General features: G+C 37.4%; 1 long non-coding RNA gene across 2 annotated transcripts; it reads right to left on the bottom strand.

The window, feature by feature from the left end:
- Positions 1-12,791: 12,791 nt before the first annotated feature.
- LOC120250312 lies at positions 12,792-14,761 on the bottom strand. 2 transcript variants are annotated; one of them, XR_005532984.1, is made up of 2 exons: positions 14,622-14,761; positions 12,792-14,081 (listed from the first exon to the last, which is right to left on the bottom strand). It is a non-coding gene; the product is annotated as an uncharacterized LOC120250312 (long non-coding RNA). The 2 variants fall into 2 exon arrangements; XR_005532983.1 differs by lacking the exon at positions 14,622-14,761 and adding an exon at positions 14,457-14,615.
- Between the last annotated feature and the right edge of the window lie 1,801 nt (positions 14,762-16,562).

Below are 16,562 nucleotides of genomic sequence, written 5' to 3'. Positions count from 1 at the left end.
GTTTCAAAGTCGGTGAGGTCCTAACAAGTTCCATTGATGGTTGGAAAAGAAGGAGCTTCCATCACACGACCACCGTTTCTTAATAGATCTAATTATCCATATTGGAAGGCACGTATGAAAGCTTTTATCAAATCCATTGATGAGAGTGCATGGATTGCTGTAGAAGAAGGATGGTCTCCTCCTACTCTAGTTGATAAAGACAAGAACAAGATCTTAAAAAAGAAAAGTAACTGGAGTATCGAAGACATGCGTAAAGCTAATGCTAATGGGAAGGCTCTCAATGCAATTTTTGGAGGAGTAGATGAGAACCAGTTCAAGTATATTGCAAAATACGAGTCCGCCAAAAAGGCTTGGGAGATTCTTCAAACCATTCATGAAGGCACCAACTTGGTAAGAGAATCTAAACTTCAAATATTGACAACCATGTTTGAAAATCTCAAGATGGGAGAAGATGAGACCATAGCCGTGTTCAATGCCAAATTGATGGACATTGCACATCAAGCCTACCAGCTTGGCAAGGAGTACTCGGATATAAAGCTAGTCCGAAAGACTCTTAGATCACTTCCAAGAAGATTTGATACAAAAATCTCAGCAATAGAAGAAGCGAGAGACATATCAACTATGAAACTGGATGAGCTAATGGGGTCCTTGCAAGTATACGAGATAAATCTCAATCTTGAAAGAAGAGTAGAAGATATAGCCTTGAAGGTTGAAGCAACAAAGCAGAAGGAGTTACAATAGGCTGTTGTAACAGAAGATGAAGATGAAGAAGATAAAGAATTTATTTTCTTGTCAAGAAAGATGCATGATATGATCAGAAAATACAAGACACAAGGCAAGAAATTCCAAAGAAAAGATGGTTTAAATAAAGAAAAGGAAGAAGTCGAAGATCATCACAAAAAGGAAGAAGTCGAAGATCATCGCATGAAGGTCAAGTGTAGAGAATGTGGTGGCTTTGGACACTATCAATCCAAATGTGCTAACACTCTCAGGAAGAAAGGAAAGTCACTGAATGCTAGATGGAGTGATGATTCAGACGGCAGCTTAGAGGAAGAAGATGAAGGAAGTCTAAGTAACCATCATCCATCTTTTCCTGCTGTGATGAATGGATCCATGCTTGTTGCAGAATATGTTACAACATCCGCTACAACATCCATTGAAACTGATAATGAGTATAATGAGATAACAGAAAATGATCTTCTCACAGGTTATAAACTCATGATAAATAGATTCAATGAAATGATGCTGCAAAACCAACACTCGGAGGAAGAGTTGAGTATATGTAAAGAAAAGCTGTGCAATGCTGAGAAGACTTTGGACTCTATGAACAAGAGTACTGCCAAGCTTGACGAGATTATATCAGTTAGAAGAACTAGTAAAGCCCGAAATGGTATTGGGTATATTGGAGAAAGCTCAAGTGTTAAGATTAAAGGTTCAGGAGTTGTGTTTGTCAAGTCAACTGCCCAACAAAACATTAAAGAAAAGCAAGTCAAAGTAAGGGAAGAATCAAAAAGTGAAATGCCTACATGCTTTCATTGTGGAGAGACTGGCCACATAAGACCCAAGTGTAACAAATTGAAAGAAGACTTGAAATGTGGAAGAATAGTTGGACATGAGCAGGCAGTCATTAAAAGAAAAGTCAGAGGGAAGACTATTGTAATCAAGAAATTATGGATTTGAAAAGGTGAAGTGCCAAGAGAAGAAGAAGAGTCCTCCAGCTCAGATTTGAACATGGTGATAAATCAGGCAGGTACAACATCATGCTACAATAAGCAATATGTTGACCAAGGACCTATAAAGTCAACAAGCAAAACTCTCCAACGAGTGAAAGTCTCTTGATGTCTCTAAAAGATTCAAAAATAAAAATAAAAAATAAAAAAAGGAAATAAAAAAATGGAGGGAAGGAATTTAAAAATATATATATATTCAAAAAGAGGAGGAATTATTTTTTTTTTTTGAAAAGAGATATTTTTTTGAAATATGAAAGGATGCCTTGGAAGTTATAACTAATTCAAGGGCCATAAAAACCCTAAATCCCAATTTATTTCCAAAGTGTTTTTGAAATCAGGAGAAGAAGACGGTGGTTGAAGATAAGGACGAAGAGGATAGCCCGCCGAACTCCAGCAACCCCACAAGAAATTGCTGCCCGAATTGCTGAAGTAAGGTTGAGAGGGACCAATTCTGGTGGGAGTCCATCAAGAGAAGAAGAACCAAAAGATTTGTCAAAAGCTATCGTCCCCTTTGTCTCTCATCAGGATGCTGGCAGAGTAGTAGATGCACAAACTTCATCACAGGATGTTCCCTCAGGTGTAAAGAGAGAGATGATCTCTCCTCAGATTGGTACGAGAGTCTTTTCCAGGAGCATATGTTCAGAGAAATGAAGAAGATGAACAGGTTGATTCGCATACAGTCTTAGACGAAGAAAGTATAGGACAACAACAAACTGGTGTAGAAGATGCTATAGAAAAAGAGTCGACCCCAACACAAGCAGAAGAGGGTATTGGAGAAAGAGATACTATTGCTCCTACTTGTGCTAAAGAAGAGGCTGCTGCTATTTTAAGTGAAGTTCTGGGTGATTTACATCGACATGCTGAAGCATCTGTAGAACTAGAACATGTTGCAGCACCAGTTGCAGCATCTCCTACAACATCAGACACTTCACATAGTTCTGAAGATATTCATCTCAAATAACGTGTTTCCAAGATGGCTAGAGAAAAGAAGGCAGCGTCAACAAAGAAGGAAGTATCTAAGAAAAAGAAGAAGGAGAAGTCCAAAAGAAAGTCCTTCTCGAATCCAAAGGTTGATATCTCTCCAAGGCCCAAAAAGAAATGCAGTGAAGTGACAGGGCTCCCCGCAATTGCACGGAGTTGTCGAAGTAATAAATCCCAGGTGAATGGGGTATCGTATCCACAGGGAAAAGGGAATAAAAATACTTAATTTTCTTCTTAACTATATGAAAGATAAATAGTGATATGTGTGAAAAAATTCAATTCTCAAAAGTAAAACAGCATGAAAGAGAGCAAAAGTAAAGGAGAAGGTAAAGCAATCAATAAATATAGGGTACCCGGGTATTAATCTGCCTAGGAAAATCGTTTCAAGTGCAAGAACTCTCTATTATGCTTTCTAACTAATGCAATGGTGAGTGAGGGACATCCTTTAATGCATGGCCCCGAATCTTGGGTTAACCAAGCCTAATCCTCTACATGTCCCGAAGGAGAGGTTGAACAACCTCTCAACCTCGCACTCGTAAGAAGGATTGCATTAAGCTCTGGGGATTCTAAGTGATAAATCTCTTCCTAATTGTAGACCTAACCCTTGGTCCAGAAGAAAGGTCCCTAACCACAATTAAGCCCTGGATGCTAAAATCACCTCAACGCTTCACTCCGTTGCACTCGCAACTAAGCCCCAGCGGAGGGTCATCCCTTAGCTCATTCGCTTTATTATGGCCGCAAAGAACTCGAAGAATGGAGGTAGAATCTATCACATCGGAGGGGAAAGGGACGCTCCTGTACCTCTCGACTCACCCTCTCAACCCTCTCCAATCAAGCTTTGTCTAACTCTCGTGGTGTGTCACTCACTCACAAGGGTTACCACATGAACTCTCAACCCTAGTGTCACTCTAAGGGAGTATTCAAACAATCAAATATTCAAGATTGGAACTCACAATAACATTAATTAATTGAAAGCATAATAAAAAAATTCAATGAAACTAATACATCCTAGGGTTCACAAATACCCAAGTACCCACTAGGGGTTTAGCTCTCCATGGAGCACAATACAAATGATAATGAAATCAAATGTAAAAGAAAACAATCCATAGGAAAACCCACTCGATAGTCGTGGCGATGGTCTTGTGGTGAGTCCTCTACTCGTCGCAAGATCCCCTTCTCCGATATAAGATACGCCTCGCCGAATCAATCCGACGGAGGCTCCCTTACCAACCTTCTTCTAAAGAGATGACGATGTCGGAGCCGTAGAACCTATCCAAATCCATAGCCAATGCCTCTCAAAACCCTAGCCGCAGCCCTCTCTCAAGTTTGGGAAAAGATGGAGAAAAGAATGTTGAAATCGGGGCTGAAATCGGCCTTAAATAGGGTTGGAATCGGGATTCCACACGCCCCTGTGGAATTAACGCATGAGCGTGTGGAATTTCCACACGCCCGTGTGGCTCCTCTGTTTTGCTCCTTCGGCCGGCTGTGAACAACACCTACTACTCCCGAATCCATGCTTTCATCGAGGTAACGTAAATAGGCACACGTTCATGTCGTAGATCGTCTTGGTTCTTCAATAAACGGTCATTTCTTAGACTCATGAAAAGAGAACATTGGAGACAAAGGTAGCATATTCCATCTCTAAACACCATCCATTATTGTACCTGCACTTAAGTGGACAATGGTTGCTATCTCACTATCGCCAGAAACTAATAGACTACGAAAAAGCTCAAAAAAGTGGTGGTGATCACAATCACATCATGCCAGATTGGTGGGGAAGTATTGTATGCTTTTCTCCTGAATACTTACAAGCTTTTATATATTAGACCTCTCTCCTTTTAAACAAGAATTCTTATATTGTATCACTTTCAAGGGAGGAGAAGGTCAGGTAAGTATGTAAGATTGGTGAATTTGAGCTCATATTTAGACATGGTCCTTACACCTCATCATCAAAACCTTGCATGGTAGACCTTAGCTCAGTGGGAGCGGCTTTAGGCTGTAGAACATTGGTGTAGATCTAGAATCTTCCTTTGCATGCATGGAGCTGGGTGGTGCTCATGGAGGTGCTATCATCGATGGAGACTTGATCGCGATTTTGAAAGGGAACAAACCTAGCAAGATGCTCTTATCAGTCTTGATTAGAAATGCTGTCGGGTAACTACCACACAAGAGATTGCTTTTAGTTTTAGCATGCGTAAATTCATAGCACTCATCACAAACAATAGTTCCCCCATCATGGTTTTCTAGCGAGACTTGGTGAGATATGTTATGAAGGATAAACCCTGGACCTAGTAGATAATAATTCCTATGTGCCCTAACCTTCATGGTACACCAATGAGATTCCCCTTATATCAAAAGGGAGAGATCCTATATCATCTCCTACCCGGGACGATGTTGATGAGGATGAAAAAACACAAAGATTCTTCTTAGAACTTAATCAAGAATAGCAACACTGTGGTAAAAAAGATTAATGATATATCTCTTCCGTATCACCGCAAGTGCATGGCTAGTAATACCATACGGTAATAGAACATTACTCTATGATTACATGATGCTTTGTGAATCATTCTATTAGGTTTAAACCTAATCCAGAGAGTTCGACACCATATACCCTATCTCTAGGCATACTCGGCCCCTATCTCCTATGTGTGGCCTAACATGATGAATTTCTCAATCATTATCACATCAATTAGATAAGAAATTAAGGCTTTTGCACAATGTAAATTGCAAGAGTAAAGTAACATTAAGGATTCACAAGAATACTCTTAGCAAATATATGAAAACAAGGACATTAAATAAAATAAATCTTAAAATTCATGGCCAAAGACACCGAATGACAGCATAGCCTCTCATGCTTGAAGGTAGCATGATGCAATCAAAGATTAAAAACAATAAGGAAATCATGGTGAAACTCCCTCAAGCTCCACTCTAAGATTGCAATTGAATCAAAGGATGGAGAAGGCTGATTCATCAAACGCTAGCTTCCAAACCTCAGTGGAAGCTTTAATCTCCCCTTGATTGATGGCCTTCAGGTCTCCCTTCAAACCCCTAGCCATTCTTTATATTCTCCAGCCAAAAACCAAAAATCTAACTTTTAGGTTTAAATATGCAAGTTTGATTCATGCATGGCCGTGCTTGGGGCGTATTTACGACCGTGCATTTTACTGACAAATTGCGGGGCTTGAATCATACAAAAAATCAATCTCTAGATATTTGCACAGCCTTGAGCATGGTCGTACCTTTTCTAAGCATGACTATGTAAGAAGCTGGTTTCTCGTGCTTCTTTAATTCTTCAAAAACCTATAAACTACACTGGCATAAACACTACAGTATATGTAGAGAAAAGTTGGCCTCTACTCAAGTGTGCACTCAGAATTCACACTACCTGTGATTTACATAGCTTTAACACAGCTATACTATTCTTTGGAATGCTCTTTTGTTCCTTCTTTTACCTTGCAACCTGTCTTCCTGCTCATTTGTGAATAAAATACCCAAAGTAGCACTAAAATATATAAATTAATGCAAGAAGATAAGCATAATGCATGTAAAAAATATCTAAATCATATTGATAAGTACTTGAATGAATGTATTTAACTATTATTATTTATAGCACTTTCTATGTAATTGTTGAATTATTATTGGATTTTGTGCTTAATTCACTTCTATTTCATATTTATGCTAGAATATGGACTGATAGAAGATTCAAGCATATGCACCGATCAAGTTGTAAAGTGTGCTCAAGAGTAGGGAATCGATACAACAGAAAAAATAAAGAGTACTGGTACTAGTTAAAATTCTGAAAAATAGCCTACTAAAAGTTTTGATGTGTGAATGTGAACAAAAGAACAAAAACAGATAACAAGAATACTTATACGACCCTTGTGTATCCGCAAGTGCACGGGTTATATGAAGTAGTATAATGTACCCGAGTGGGCCACGTAGTAGAATCCATAAGGACTGTAAATCTCTCAATACTTGTTAATTTCCTAGTATCTAACTGAAACAAAGGGTTGTGAAAATTTTATCTAAGTGACTAAAGTAAGAAAATGAGAGAAAGGATTGGACAGAAATTATAACTAGTAAAAGATCAATGATAAGAACAATGCCCCAGACTACTCCCCTCAACAAATGCAATGACTCTATTAATGACTATCCGGTACATCTCCTTGGACCATGGGTAAAGCCCTAAAGCGGAGGGTTTGACACCATACGCCCTATCTCTAGACATGCACTCAACCCCTTTCCCTTATGTGTGCCCTAACTAGATGGATTTCTCAATCGTCACCTAGTTGGCCGAGATACAACTATGGTAAACAGACACATCGCATTTTGCAATTACAACTATGGTAGGAATACACATTGAGTTTTGCTAGTGCAATTATAGCAAGCTGCACATAAACTTTTATAACTACAACTATGGCAGTCATGCACATAGAGTTTTTCATCACAAGGTAAAGCATAGAAGGAATCATTATTTATGTGCATTGTTATGGCATAGTTACAGAAGTAAGCCCCAACCCGAGAACCTTACAGGTACTATTACGACCGTAAGCCTAGGGTCATAAGGACCTCTTACGGCCATAAGAACCCCCAAATCCTGGGTTATAAAAGCCAGAAATTATGGCTTTTGGTGGGATCTTCTTCTCTACTCTTTGGACACCCTTTGGGCGGTGATTTGTGGGGGTTTCCATTAGATATTTTACTGGAAAAGGAAGAAAACAAGAGGGAGAGATTAGGAGAAGGTACAAAGCTTCAAGGGAGCCGTTCATGGAGAGATCACGGTGGTGATTTTGGGGAATCTTCGAAGACCTTCATCCATCCAAGGAGATTGCAAGCTTTGAAAGAGTTTTATTATTCTCTTTATGTATTTTAATTCATTTGGATTGGATTTTGTCCTCCAATGTTGGAGAACTAATTTTAATGTTGTTTGGGCATACTTGAACTCTAGGGTTCAATCTTTTGACATTGGTTGTGGGTATTTGAGATTTAATTATTTTTCTAATTGCAATCATTCATATTTGAATCTAATTATGTGTGTTTGAATGCTTGATTACTATTGTGGTGAAAGCCCTAGTTATCATACTCAATGTGCTTTGTAAAGAGTAGAAATACTCACCTAGCATAGACATGCCGTGATTAGAGTGAATTGTGAGTAAGCCTCGCCATAGGGTATTTTGGAGACCCTGTCTCCTTCAATTCCCCCGAGTGAGTTAATGAGTATTTCCATGCTCTTTGCAATCATGTGGAGTAGATTTTTGGAGAAATCACATCTCTACTCTGTATTTAGATTAGGGGCAATTTCTCCTCATAAAAGAGATTACCTACTTAAAAGATTCTCATTAGCTCACAGTGAGGTTTCATACAGTGTTAATGAGATTGTGTGAATGACTATATCAGCTCTACACCAATTCAGTTACTCTTGACCCTCTAATTAGGGGTTTAGTATGATTTAGAAAGACACTCAGTTTAAACAAGATTACATACCTAGACAACCTTTGTCCTACACTTTATCTAACCCTAAAGGGATGCTAGCCCGGAAATCATTTCTTCTCTTGATTTCTCTCCCACTTTATTCTGTATTTCTTGCTTTTACTTTCTTTTGTTCACACACAGATATTACTTGATTGGTTAGGCTAATTTTTAGAATGAGAGTAAGTACTAGTAATCTCATTCTTCCCTGTGGACCAACATCTTGCTTTATGCATACTTTATTACACGATTGACACTTACACTTGAGCCCCTATCAAGGTTCATAGTCCTGATATTGAATGATGGTTAGCCCTTCATGGCCTTACAAAACAAATTAAGATCAAGGAAAGTAAACAAAGGAAAATCCATGAACTCCCTTCTTGCTTCCTAAATCTTGTAGAAGAATACCCAACGAAGTTGCCACCAACCTCGCTCCACTCCCTCGGTATTCTCTTAGCCTAGATCTATACCTAATCGTCTTTAGGAGACATCCTTGCTGCTATCCAGAAGAATATAAATCGAATCCCCTGTCATAACCCTAACTTTGGGATTAAAAAGGTTGTTCCCAATGGAAACACTGGTTGGCTTCCGATAATGCTCTTAACAGTGCTCTATACGGGATGTCTTATTATATGTTTTCAGTGTGATAAGTAGCAAATCTATAAATTATACAAGAAAAAGCATGGCGTGCTTCCCAACTATACTTCCAGTATACCACCATGCTCTAGGCTCTAAAACTGTGCTTCATTTCTTCTGATGAATTTTACTAAAATCTGAAATTTGCATGAGAGGAAGCACAGGCATGCTTTCTTACCATGCTTCCTGTGCTAAAGTGCAATTGAGCTCATTTTACGCTGAATTTATTCCAAATCTCATTCTTTTGTCCCAAGGCCTACTTGCTTGCACAATTAAGTAAAAACACCCAAAATAGCATTGAATTACACTAAATTACATTTTAAAAGACAACCTAATCATGCAAATAAGGTACATAAAATGTCTATATAACATGTACTGATCAAATACAAAAGTAAAATTGGTCGAGTAAGCAAGGGGAAACAAGATGCTTGGGTATTGAATCCCTCTAGGGTTTTATAAGTTCAGGACAGAGAATGTTAGTAAGCAATCCTATTTGAACTGGGAGAAATCCTAAAATATACATTCCCTTCTTGCAAGGGCGAGTAGTAACTAATCCGGTACAGTACTTATACAGAGATCCCACAATTGCATTTCACTCTATGAAATCTCAATGTGAATTAACAAGGATTCAATAAGTAGAGAACCCTTCTTCCAAAGCGATTGCCCCTACTACCATACATAATAGAAATGTGATTTCTCCTAAAATCTATTCCCTATGATTGGAAAGAGCACGTAATTACTTGCTAATTTACTTGGGAGGATTGTGGGAGGAGAAGTCTCGACTCCAAAGTATCCTATTTCTCAGCTTACTCACAACCCCTAAAATCACAACATGCTTATGCTAGGTGTGTCTTTCGACTCATCACATAAGCAAATCATACATGAAACTAGGGCTTTTTCCATAATAGCATTCAAGACATTGATAGCATGTGATTGAATTCAAATAATATTGATTGCAATTAAGAAATAATTAAAGCATAAAGATTCATAACCAATGTAAAATAGGTCAAGCCCTAGAGTTCATTTAAACCTAAGTATCTAAAAATTTAGTTCTCCATTAATGGAGAACAATAACACAATTCACAAGACACAATGAGAATGAATTAAAGCATAGAAAGCCCCTTCTCAATTGCACTATTGAGATTGCCGTTGAATCTTCCTAAGAACCTTCCAAAGATGCAACCAAGATAATCCTTAATTGCTCCAATCTCTATCCTCAAGGAAGATGGATTGTTTCTCCCTCTTGAATTACCTCCAAAGACTTGGAAATCACCCCCATTTTTCCAAGCTTTACCATCAAAAGAACAAAAAAAGATCCCTTCTAAACCCTATTCAAGAATATTTATACCTAGTCACTTACAGACTACTTACGACCATAAGAATGCAGCCGTAAGGAAGTGGTGAAGATGATTCGCAAGCCTTATGAGATTACTTATGACTATAAGTCCCATTTATATGGTCTTCTATCTGGTGTTATGGTCTAGCTTATGGCCGTAAGAGCTGGATTGTAAACTTCTCTAGATAGCCGTATCGACCACCCATACATGCATATGTTCTCCTTGTAAACTCTTATGGACAGTCCTTTTAGTTTGACTTATGGGAGTAAGCCCTACTTGTAAGTCCCTCTACTTGTCATTATGCTACTCTTTATAGGCACTAACATGTCTACAAGGTTCTTTATGTGAGGCTTACAGCCGTAAGGTTCCCGTAAGTGGGTTGGTCTAGCCTGTTCTTCAATAATTGATGCCTAGAGATCTCCTTCTTCCATGTTATGTCTCTAGAATACTTCTTTTGGCTCTCTCTCTCTCTCTCTCTCTCTCTCTCTCTCTCATCCTTAAGCACTGTCTGAAGCCTCAAGATACAATATTCACCATGTTTAGCATTGAATTCCACAATAATACTCTAATACATGCCTAATGACTGTATAAAATGATAATAAATAATAAATAAATGTGCAATCATCAAGGACATATCGATTAAGAGGAACAAGTTTGATGTGATTTGATGCAATTTTGGAAGAAACACAAAGTTTTCAGAGTGACTTATGATCAGGCTTACGGGTGCTATTACGGGTGAGTATTGTAGCAGTATTATATTCATGGCACTAGATCAAATCATTATTATGGGCACTGTAATGGGCACAACACCCAACCCAAGTTTATGGAAACTATTATGAGTACTGTTATAGTCATAAGCATCAGCCATAAGGCCCTCTTATGGCCGTAAGAACCCCCGATTTTTGGGTCATACAAGAGTAGAAACCTAGGCATTTGAGACATCTTCTTCTTTACTCTTTGCCTACCCTTTAGGGGGTGATTTACAGGGCTTCTACTGCATATCTTCTCTTGGGGAAGAAAGTGAAAGGGAGAGACTAAAAAATAACTTCAAAGCTTTAAGGGAGCCATTCATGGAGAAATCTCAATAGTGATATCGGGGAATCATCGAAGAACTTCATTCATCCAAGGAGATTGTCAGCTTTGATGGAGTTTATTATTCTATTTATTTATTTTAATTTATTTGGATTGTATTTTTGTCCTCCATTAATAGAGAACTATTTTTCATGGTGTTTGGGCATAGATTAACTTTAGGGTTTATAATTTGATCGACTTTAATTGTGGATCTTGAATGCTTTCACATTGATTATTAGTTATAATCCTTTACTATTGAATTCAATTTCATGTGTCTATTGCCTTGAATTATATTGAGATGATAGCTCTAGATTCATGTTTGATGTGCTTGTGTGATGAGTCGAGATGTCATGCCCCGACCCGTGGGTCCCACACACGACATACCGCCATGACAACCCAAGCATGGTCAAAGCTGCCTTAACCCTGGATTATTGTAAGGCTGACTTAACACCTACTCAAAAACACTATAACTGACTAGAAGGAAGACAATAACATACCAATAAAACAATTCTCTATAAATATCCAATCAGGACATTATGAAATCATGCAAACATATATAACCACATCCTGGAATACGAGGCCACAGTTTGAAATACACAATCATAAAAACATCCCAAACTTTGGGTATGGTTCTTCAGATAACATTTGGACAATAGCAACATACATCAATACTCAAGAAAGAAAAATATACAAATGGCCCACACCATACATTAATGAATCCCACACTCTACATGCCAAGTATTGAAATATACATACATAGACTAAAAATAAATGCACTAAAACAGACTTTGTGCCAAGCACTTCACGTGTGCACTGCTTCACTAAACTAATACCTGGGAAGAGGAAAGAGGGGCTGAGCAACATGGTTACTCAATGGGGGGAATTGCAGGGAACTATAAAATCATATAAGTCAAAAATAAATATAAGCAATATGACAATAAACTATTTTAAAAGTTTACCAATACCCAAAATAAAGAAATAGCAACCATAGAGTAACACTCAAATTCACAAAGAACAAAGTATACCAATAAAAATATCTTACAATAACAATTGATCAAAACCAAGCTCTAACTTAAATAGACATCCCTTTTGAAACAACTCAAGAAATCAATGTCTGTGGAAAACATGAATAGCAAAACTAACATAATTATGTTTCCATAATCTCAAACAAAAACCAAGTATTCGCATAACACATGGTTTAATAATTCTAACATGTTAAATGATTCAAAAGTGCAACCATAACCAATATAATACAAGTAACGAGTATGAAACAAGAATTCAAGTTTATGCAAAGAACATACACAATTAATAACCATTTAAAACATAAATGATTTAAAACTAATTATAATTCCAAAGATATTCTCTCATTTCAATAACTCAATAAAACAGGGATTTAAGAAATCTCAATCAACGATCGAATTCTTAGTAATTAGCCTCCAAAATTAGAATACCCATTGAGTGGTTGAACATGGAACTATTAATCATACATAATTAAATAAAATAAAATGCCAAAAACATGTTTCAATTCTCAACAATAATAAAAATACTTTAAATAACAAGTATAACATAAGAAATTAAGCTTCCTCAATGAAATGCAAAATAAAACCCTTTGAAATCATCAAGGAGCCCATACAAATATGAAATCCAAACTTTACAAATTCTTTTCAATAGTTCACAATTTAGAATGTTTAGAAATAGATAAATCAACAAATCAAAATAATCGATAGTATTCCAAATACCCTCGAAAACCCTCCATCGCTAACCGTGGCCTCAGTTAGGTCAAGAGCCACCAAGATGTGCGTATCTTGGTGTTGGCCATTGGGAAGCCTGTGTGGTGACTCTGAACAACTCAACAATATATAAGTCAGGATTCTACACTCCCACCTGAAATTGCATAATTGGTTTGAAGATTTTTCCACGCCAACTCAACTAGGTTTGCCCGTGGAAACCGTTTACTTCTTACTACAGTAAGTATTGGGGATCCCCCTATGTCACCATCAAAACTAATAAATAGCAATCCAGCCGATAGGCTCAGTGTATACATCAACATGGTAGCACAAGTCTCATCAAGAGATCACAAAATTTTACATATACAACTTTCACTTCAAGAGTGAGCAAACTGATCATAACATCTTCAAAGAAAACCTTTCCATCAAGGAAATATCAATTTGAGAATAATCCTTGAAAATACACTTCAAGTACAACATCATCAAAAAGTATTTCAAGTCAGTTTTGCACAACTTATTCAACATCATAACAAAATATCCCGTTTCATGAAAACATGCTCTTTCAAACATAATAACAAAAAAAAATATGATCTCTAATCATAAGTAACATGCTCTTTGCCAAATTCTTTTAAAAGCTAAATCATAATTAAACATAATTTCTAAACACCGTAGAAAACATTTCAAGAACTTTTACCATTTTTATGTAAAATTTACAATTCTTCACATAAACCATCCTCACTCCAAGAGTGAGTAATTCACACAAATCAATTCAAATAAATGCTAAGGCAGTCATGAAACAATTCTTTTCTTCTAAGAAGACATCATTTTCAATAATTCCTTGGAGATGTAATGTAAGACCCAAGTTTTTGGACACAATTAACATACTACTAAATATTATAAACCTCTCATTTAAAATAAACCATGATAACAAAGTCATGAATGATATTCGATAAGATTTCAAAAAAACAAACATGCAAAATGTTAATCAAAAGAAAATATAAGTCAAATAGAAAGCATGCATGACATTATAGTGCATGAAATCAATAAGTCCCACTCACAACTTTGACTATTTCACTTCCTTGAATGCTAGTCCTTGGCTAGACCTTTGATTTGAGCCAAAGCTTCAACTCCTTGCCAAGGCACAATAAGACACCAACAAGAGTTAGCACAAAAGGCAAGCAAAAAAGCCCTAGGTTTCTTCTACCAAACAACCTTAATCGACTCTATGGTTTACTTAACACTTTAACTAGATGATCAAACAAGAATGAACCTCTCACAATCCTTAAAACTAAATAGAATGGCAAGAAAAGCTCCACTTGGTTCGGTGCTACAGTAACCCTAGCATGGAGGTGATGTGGTCTCTCCTAATCTTCAACAAAATCAAGGGAATACAACCATCCAAGAATTACAAACTCAAAAAAAATCACACTCCAAGGTTTTCCACCAAAATAATTTAAAGAAACACAACAAAAGGGAGGGAAAGAAAAAGAAGAAAAAAAGCTTACATATGAGCCTTTAGAACTCAAGATTGAGCCTTCTCAAGTGGAAAAGAAGGAGATCGCCTTCTTACTTGGTTTAATGATAATAAATGAAAAATTTAAAGAGTGGAGGAGAAGATCTAAAGAAAAGAGAAGAAGGTAACGGAAGAAGGAGAAGGAGAGCCAACTCACCTCTATGCTTCTCAAAACCCTTGGAAACTCTTCTCGAAGAGAGGAGAAGAAGGATCTTCATTTCTTTCTTTATTTGTAGGCCAAAGATGAGAAGTTTGGAGAGGAGAAATGAAGGTTATAGAGGAGGAGGAGGAAGGAGAGGAAGAAAGGCTCAAAGAAGAGACTATAGAAGCTCAAAGAAGACCCTTAAATAGGCTCTAGCCCGATACTGTTCATGGGCTATTTTATGGGCCGTAAGAGCTCTCTGGATAGTTTCACAGGGTGGTTCACGGGCTGTTTTACAGGCTGTTAAGCTTCCCATTCAGCCCCATTGCAAGCACACCAAGTGTCCACAAGGCTCAGGCCTTGCTTTATCTATTTTTAAAGGTTTTCTCCCACCTTTTTAACCTTCTTAAAGACCTTAACTAAGGTCGTAACACAAGAGGACACACAGAGGGACTTAAGTACACAAGTTTTACTCAAGAAACAAAACAAAAGAGAAGTAAGAAAATAGTCAAACTACCACAAAAGATACCCACCTAGCATAGGCAAGCAGCTATTTAAGGGGATTATGAGTTCACCTAGAGATAGAATACTTTTGAGTTAAGAGTTATTTTCCCATAATCCTTCTGATTAAATTAACAAGTGATTCCATTCGTATTGCGATTATAGGGAGTAGTTTCAAAGAGAGATTTTGATTCTACTTTGTATGGGATTAGGGGTAATTACTTTGAGAGAAGAATTATCTATATATTGAATGCTTGTTTATTTTTATTACGAGTTCATAGAGTACAATGCCGTTGTAGGGTAATCTGTATCAGCACCATATGGGACCAGTTACTACTCACCTTGAAAATAGGGGTTGTATAGTTTAGGAACTCTTTCGGTTTAATTTGAATTGCTAGACTTATACAACCATGGTCCTAGGATTAACAAACCCCAGAAGAAATCTATGCCCGAACACCTTTGTCCCATGCTTGTTTTACCCCTTGTTAGTTCTCATCATTAGTTATACTTTGAGATCTTTGCCTTTGTTAACCGACTCTTGCTTTTGGTTAGATAGTGGGACGAACATTAGTACTAATATTTCCTAGTTCCTCGTGGGATCGATAACCTTGCTTTTAAGCATAGTATATTACTTGAACGGCACATGCACTTTGAGTTTCATAGGTGACATTAGTCCCTATCACATGTGTATAATGAGCACTCATTAATTAACTCCCATAGCAGCCACCTCCTGCTTGAAGTGGCTATGATGAATATAACCAATGGTCCACCGCACTACGCCCATCCCTGGTCAAAGAGATGCACTACTAATAGAGGCACAAAGGCCTAATGTACTACCTAGTTATGTACCCAATAAAAGCGGTTTGTTGTACTGGTATGTCAAGTCTCTTATTAGAGAAAACCATGTTAGACTAGAGTTTGCCCAAAATATAGTCATGCATGTGATTGGGGTACCACCACGTGTCGAACATGGAAAAGAGCTCACTTCTAGCAAAGCACCCAACTTGAACAATGTTGACTTGATGGTGTAAACTAACCCCATTTCGATGAGACCAACAAGCATAAAATAGGTATTTGATCGCAATGAGCCAGATAGGTGGACTAACTCGATGCAAGAAACTAGCTTATGTCCATCTCTGTAGACTTAGTGACTATCTATCAAAGCTTGTATCAAGTTGCAACCAACCAACTAACATATCATATTGATCACACTAAGACACATGGTTTGATTATCTAAACTATTCAGCAAGGATGATCCTCTAGAAGACTAGGATGTTGTTGATTATGCAAAATGTTCCCTAGAGGACACACATCCTCTACTATAAGACCAGCTAGCACAAGATTTCCAGGACAAAATGGTCCTTAGTCTAAATTAAATACTAATGCGAACAATAGAAGTGGAGAATCGCTTGAAGTCTTACAAATTGTGCCTAGAGACTGTTAGAAAGGCTCTAG

The sequence above is a fragment of the Dioscorea cayenensis genome, chromosome 19 (assembly GCF_009730915.1).
Source record: "Dioscorea cayenensis subsp. rotundata cultivar TDr96_F1 chromosome 19, TDr96_F1_v2_PseudoChromosome.rev07_lg8_w22 25.fasta, whole genome shotgun sequence".
Lineage (NCBI taxonomy): Eukaryota > Viridiplantae > Streptophyta > Magnoliopsida > Dioscoreales > Dioscoreaceae > Dioscorea > Dioscorea cayenensis.
The sequence above is the reverse complement of the archived record's forward strand: the minus strand, read 5'-3'. Positions and strand labels throughout refer to the sequence as shown.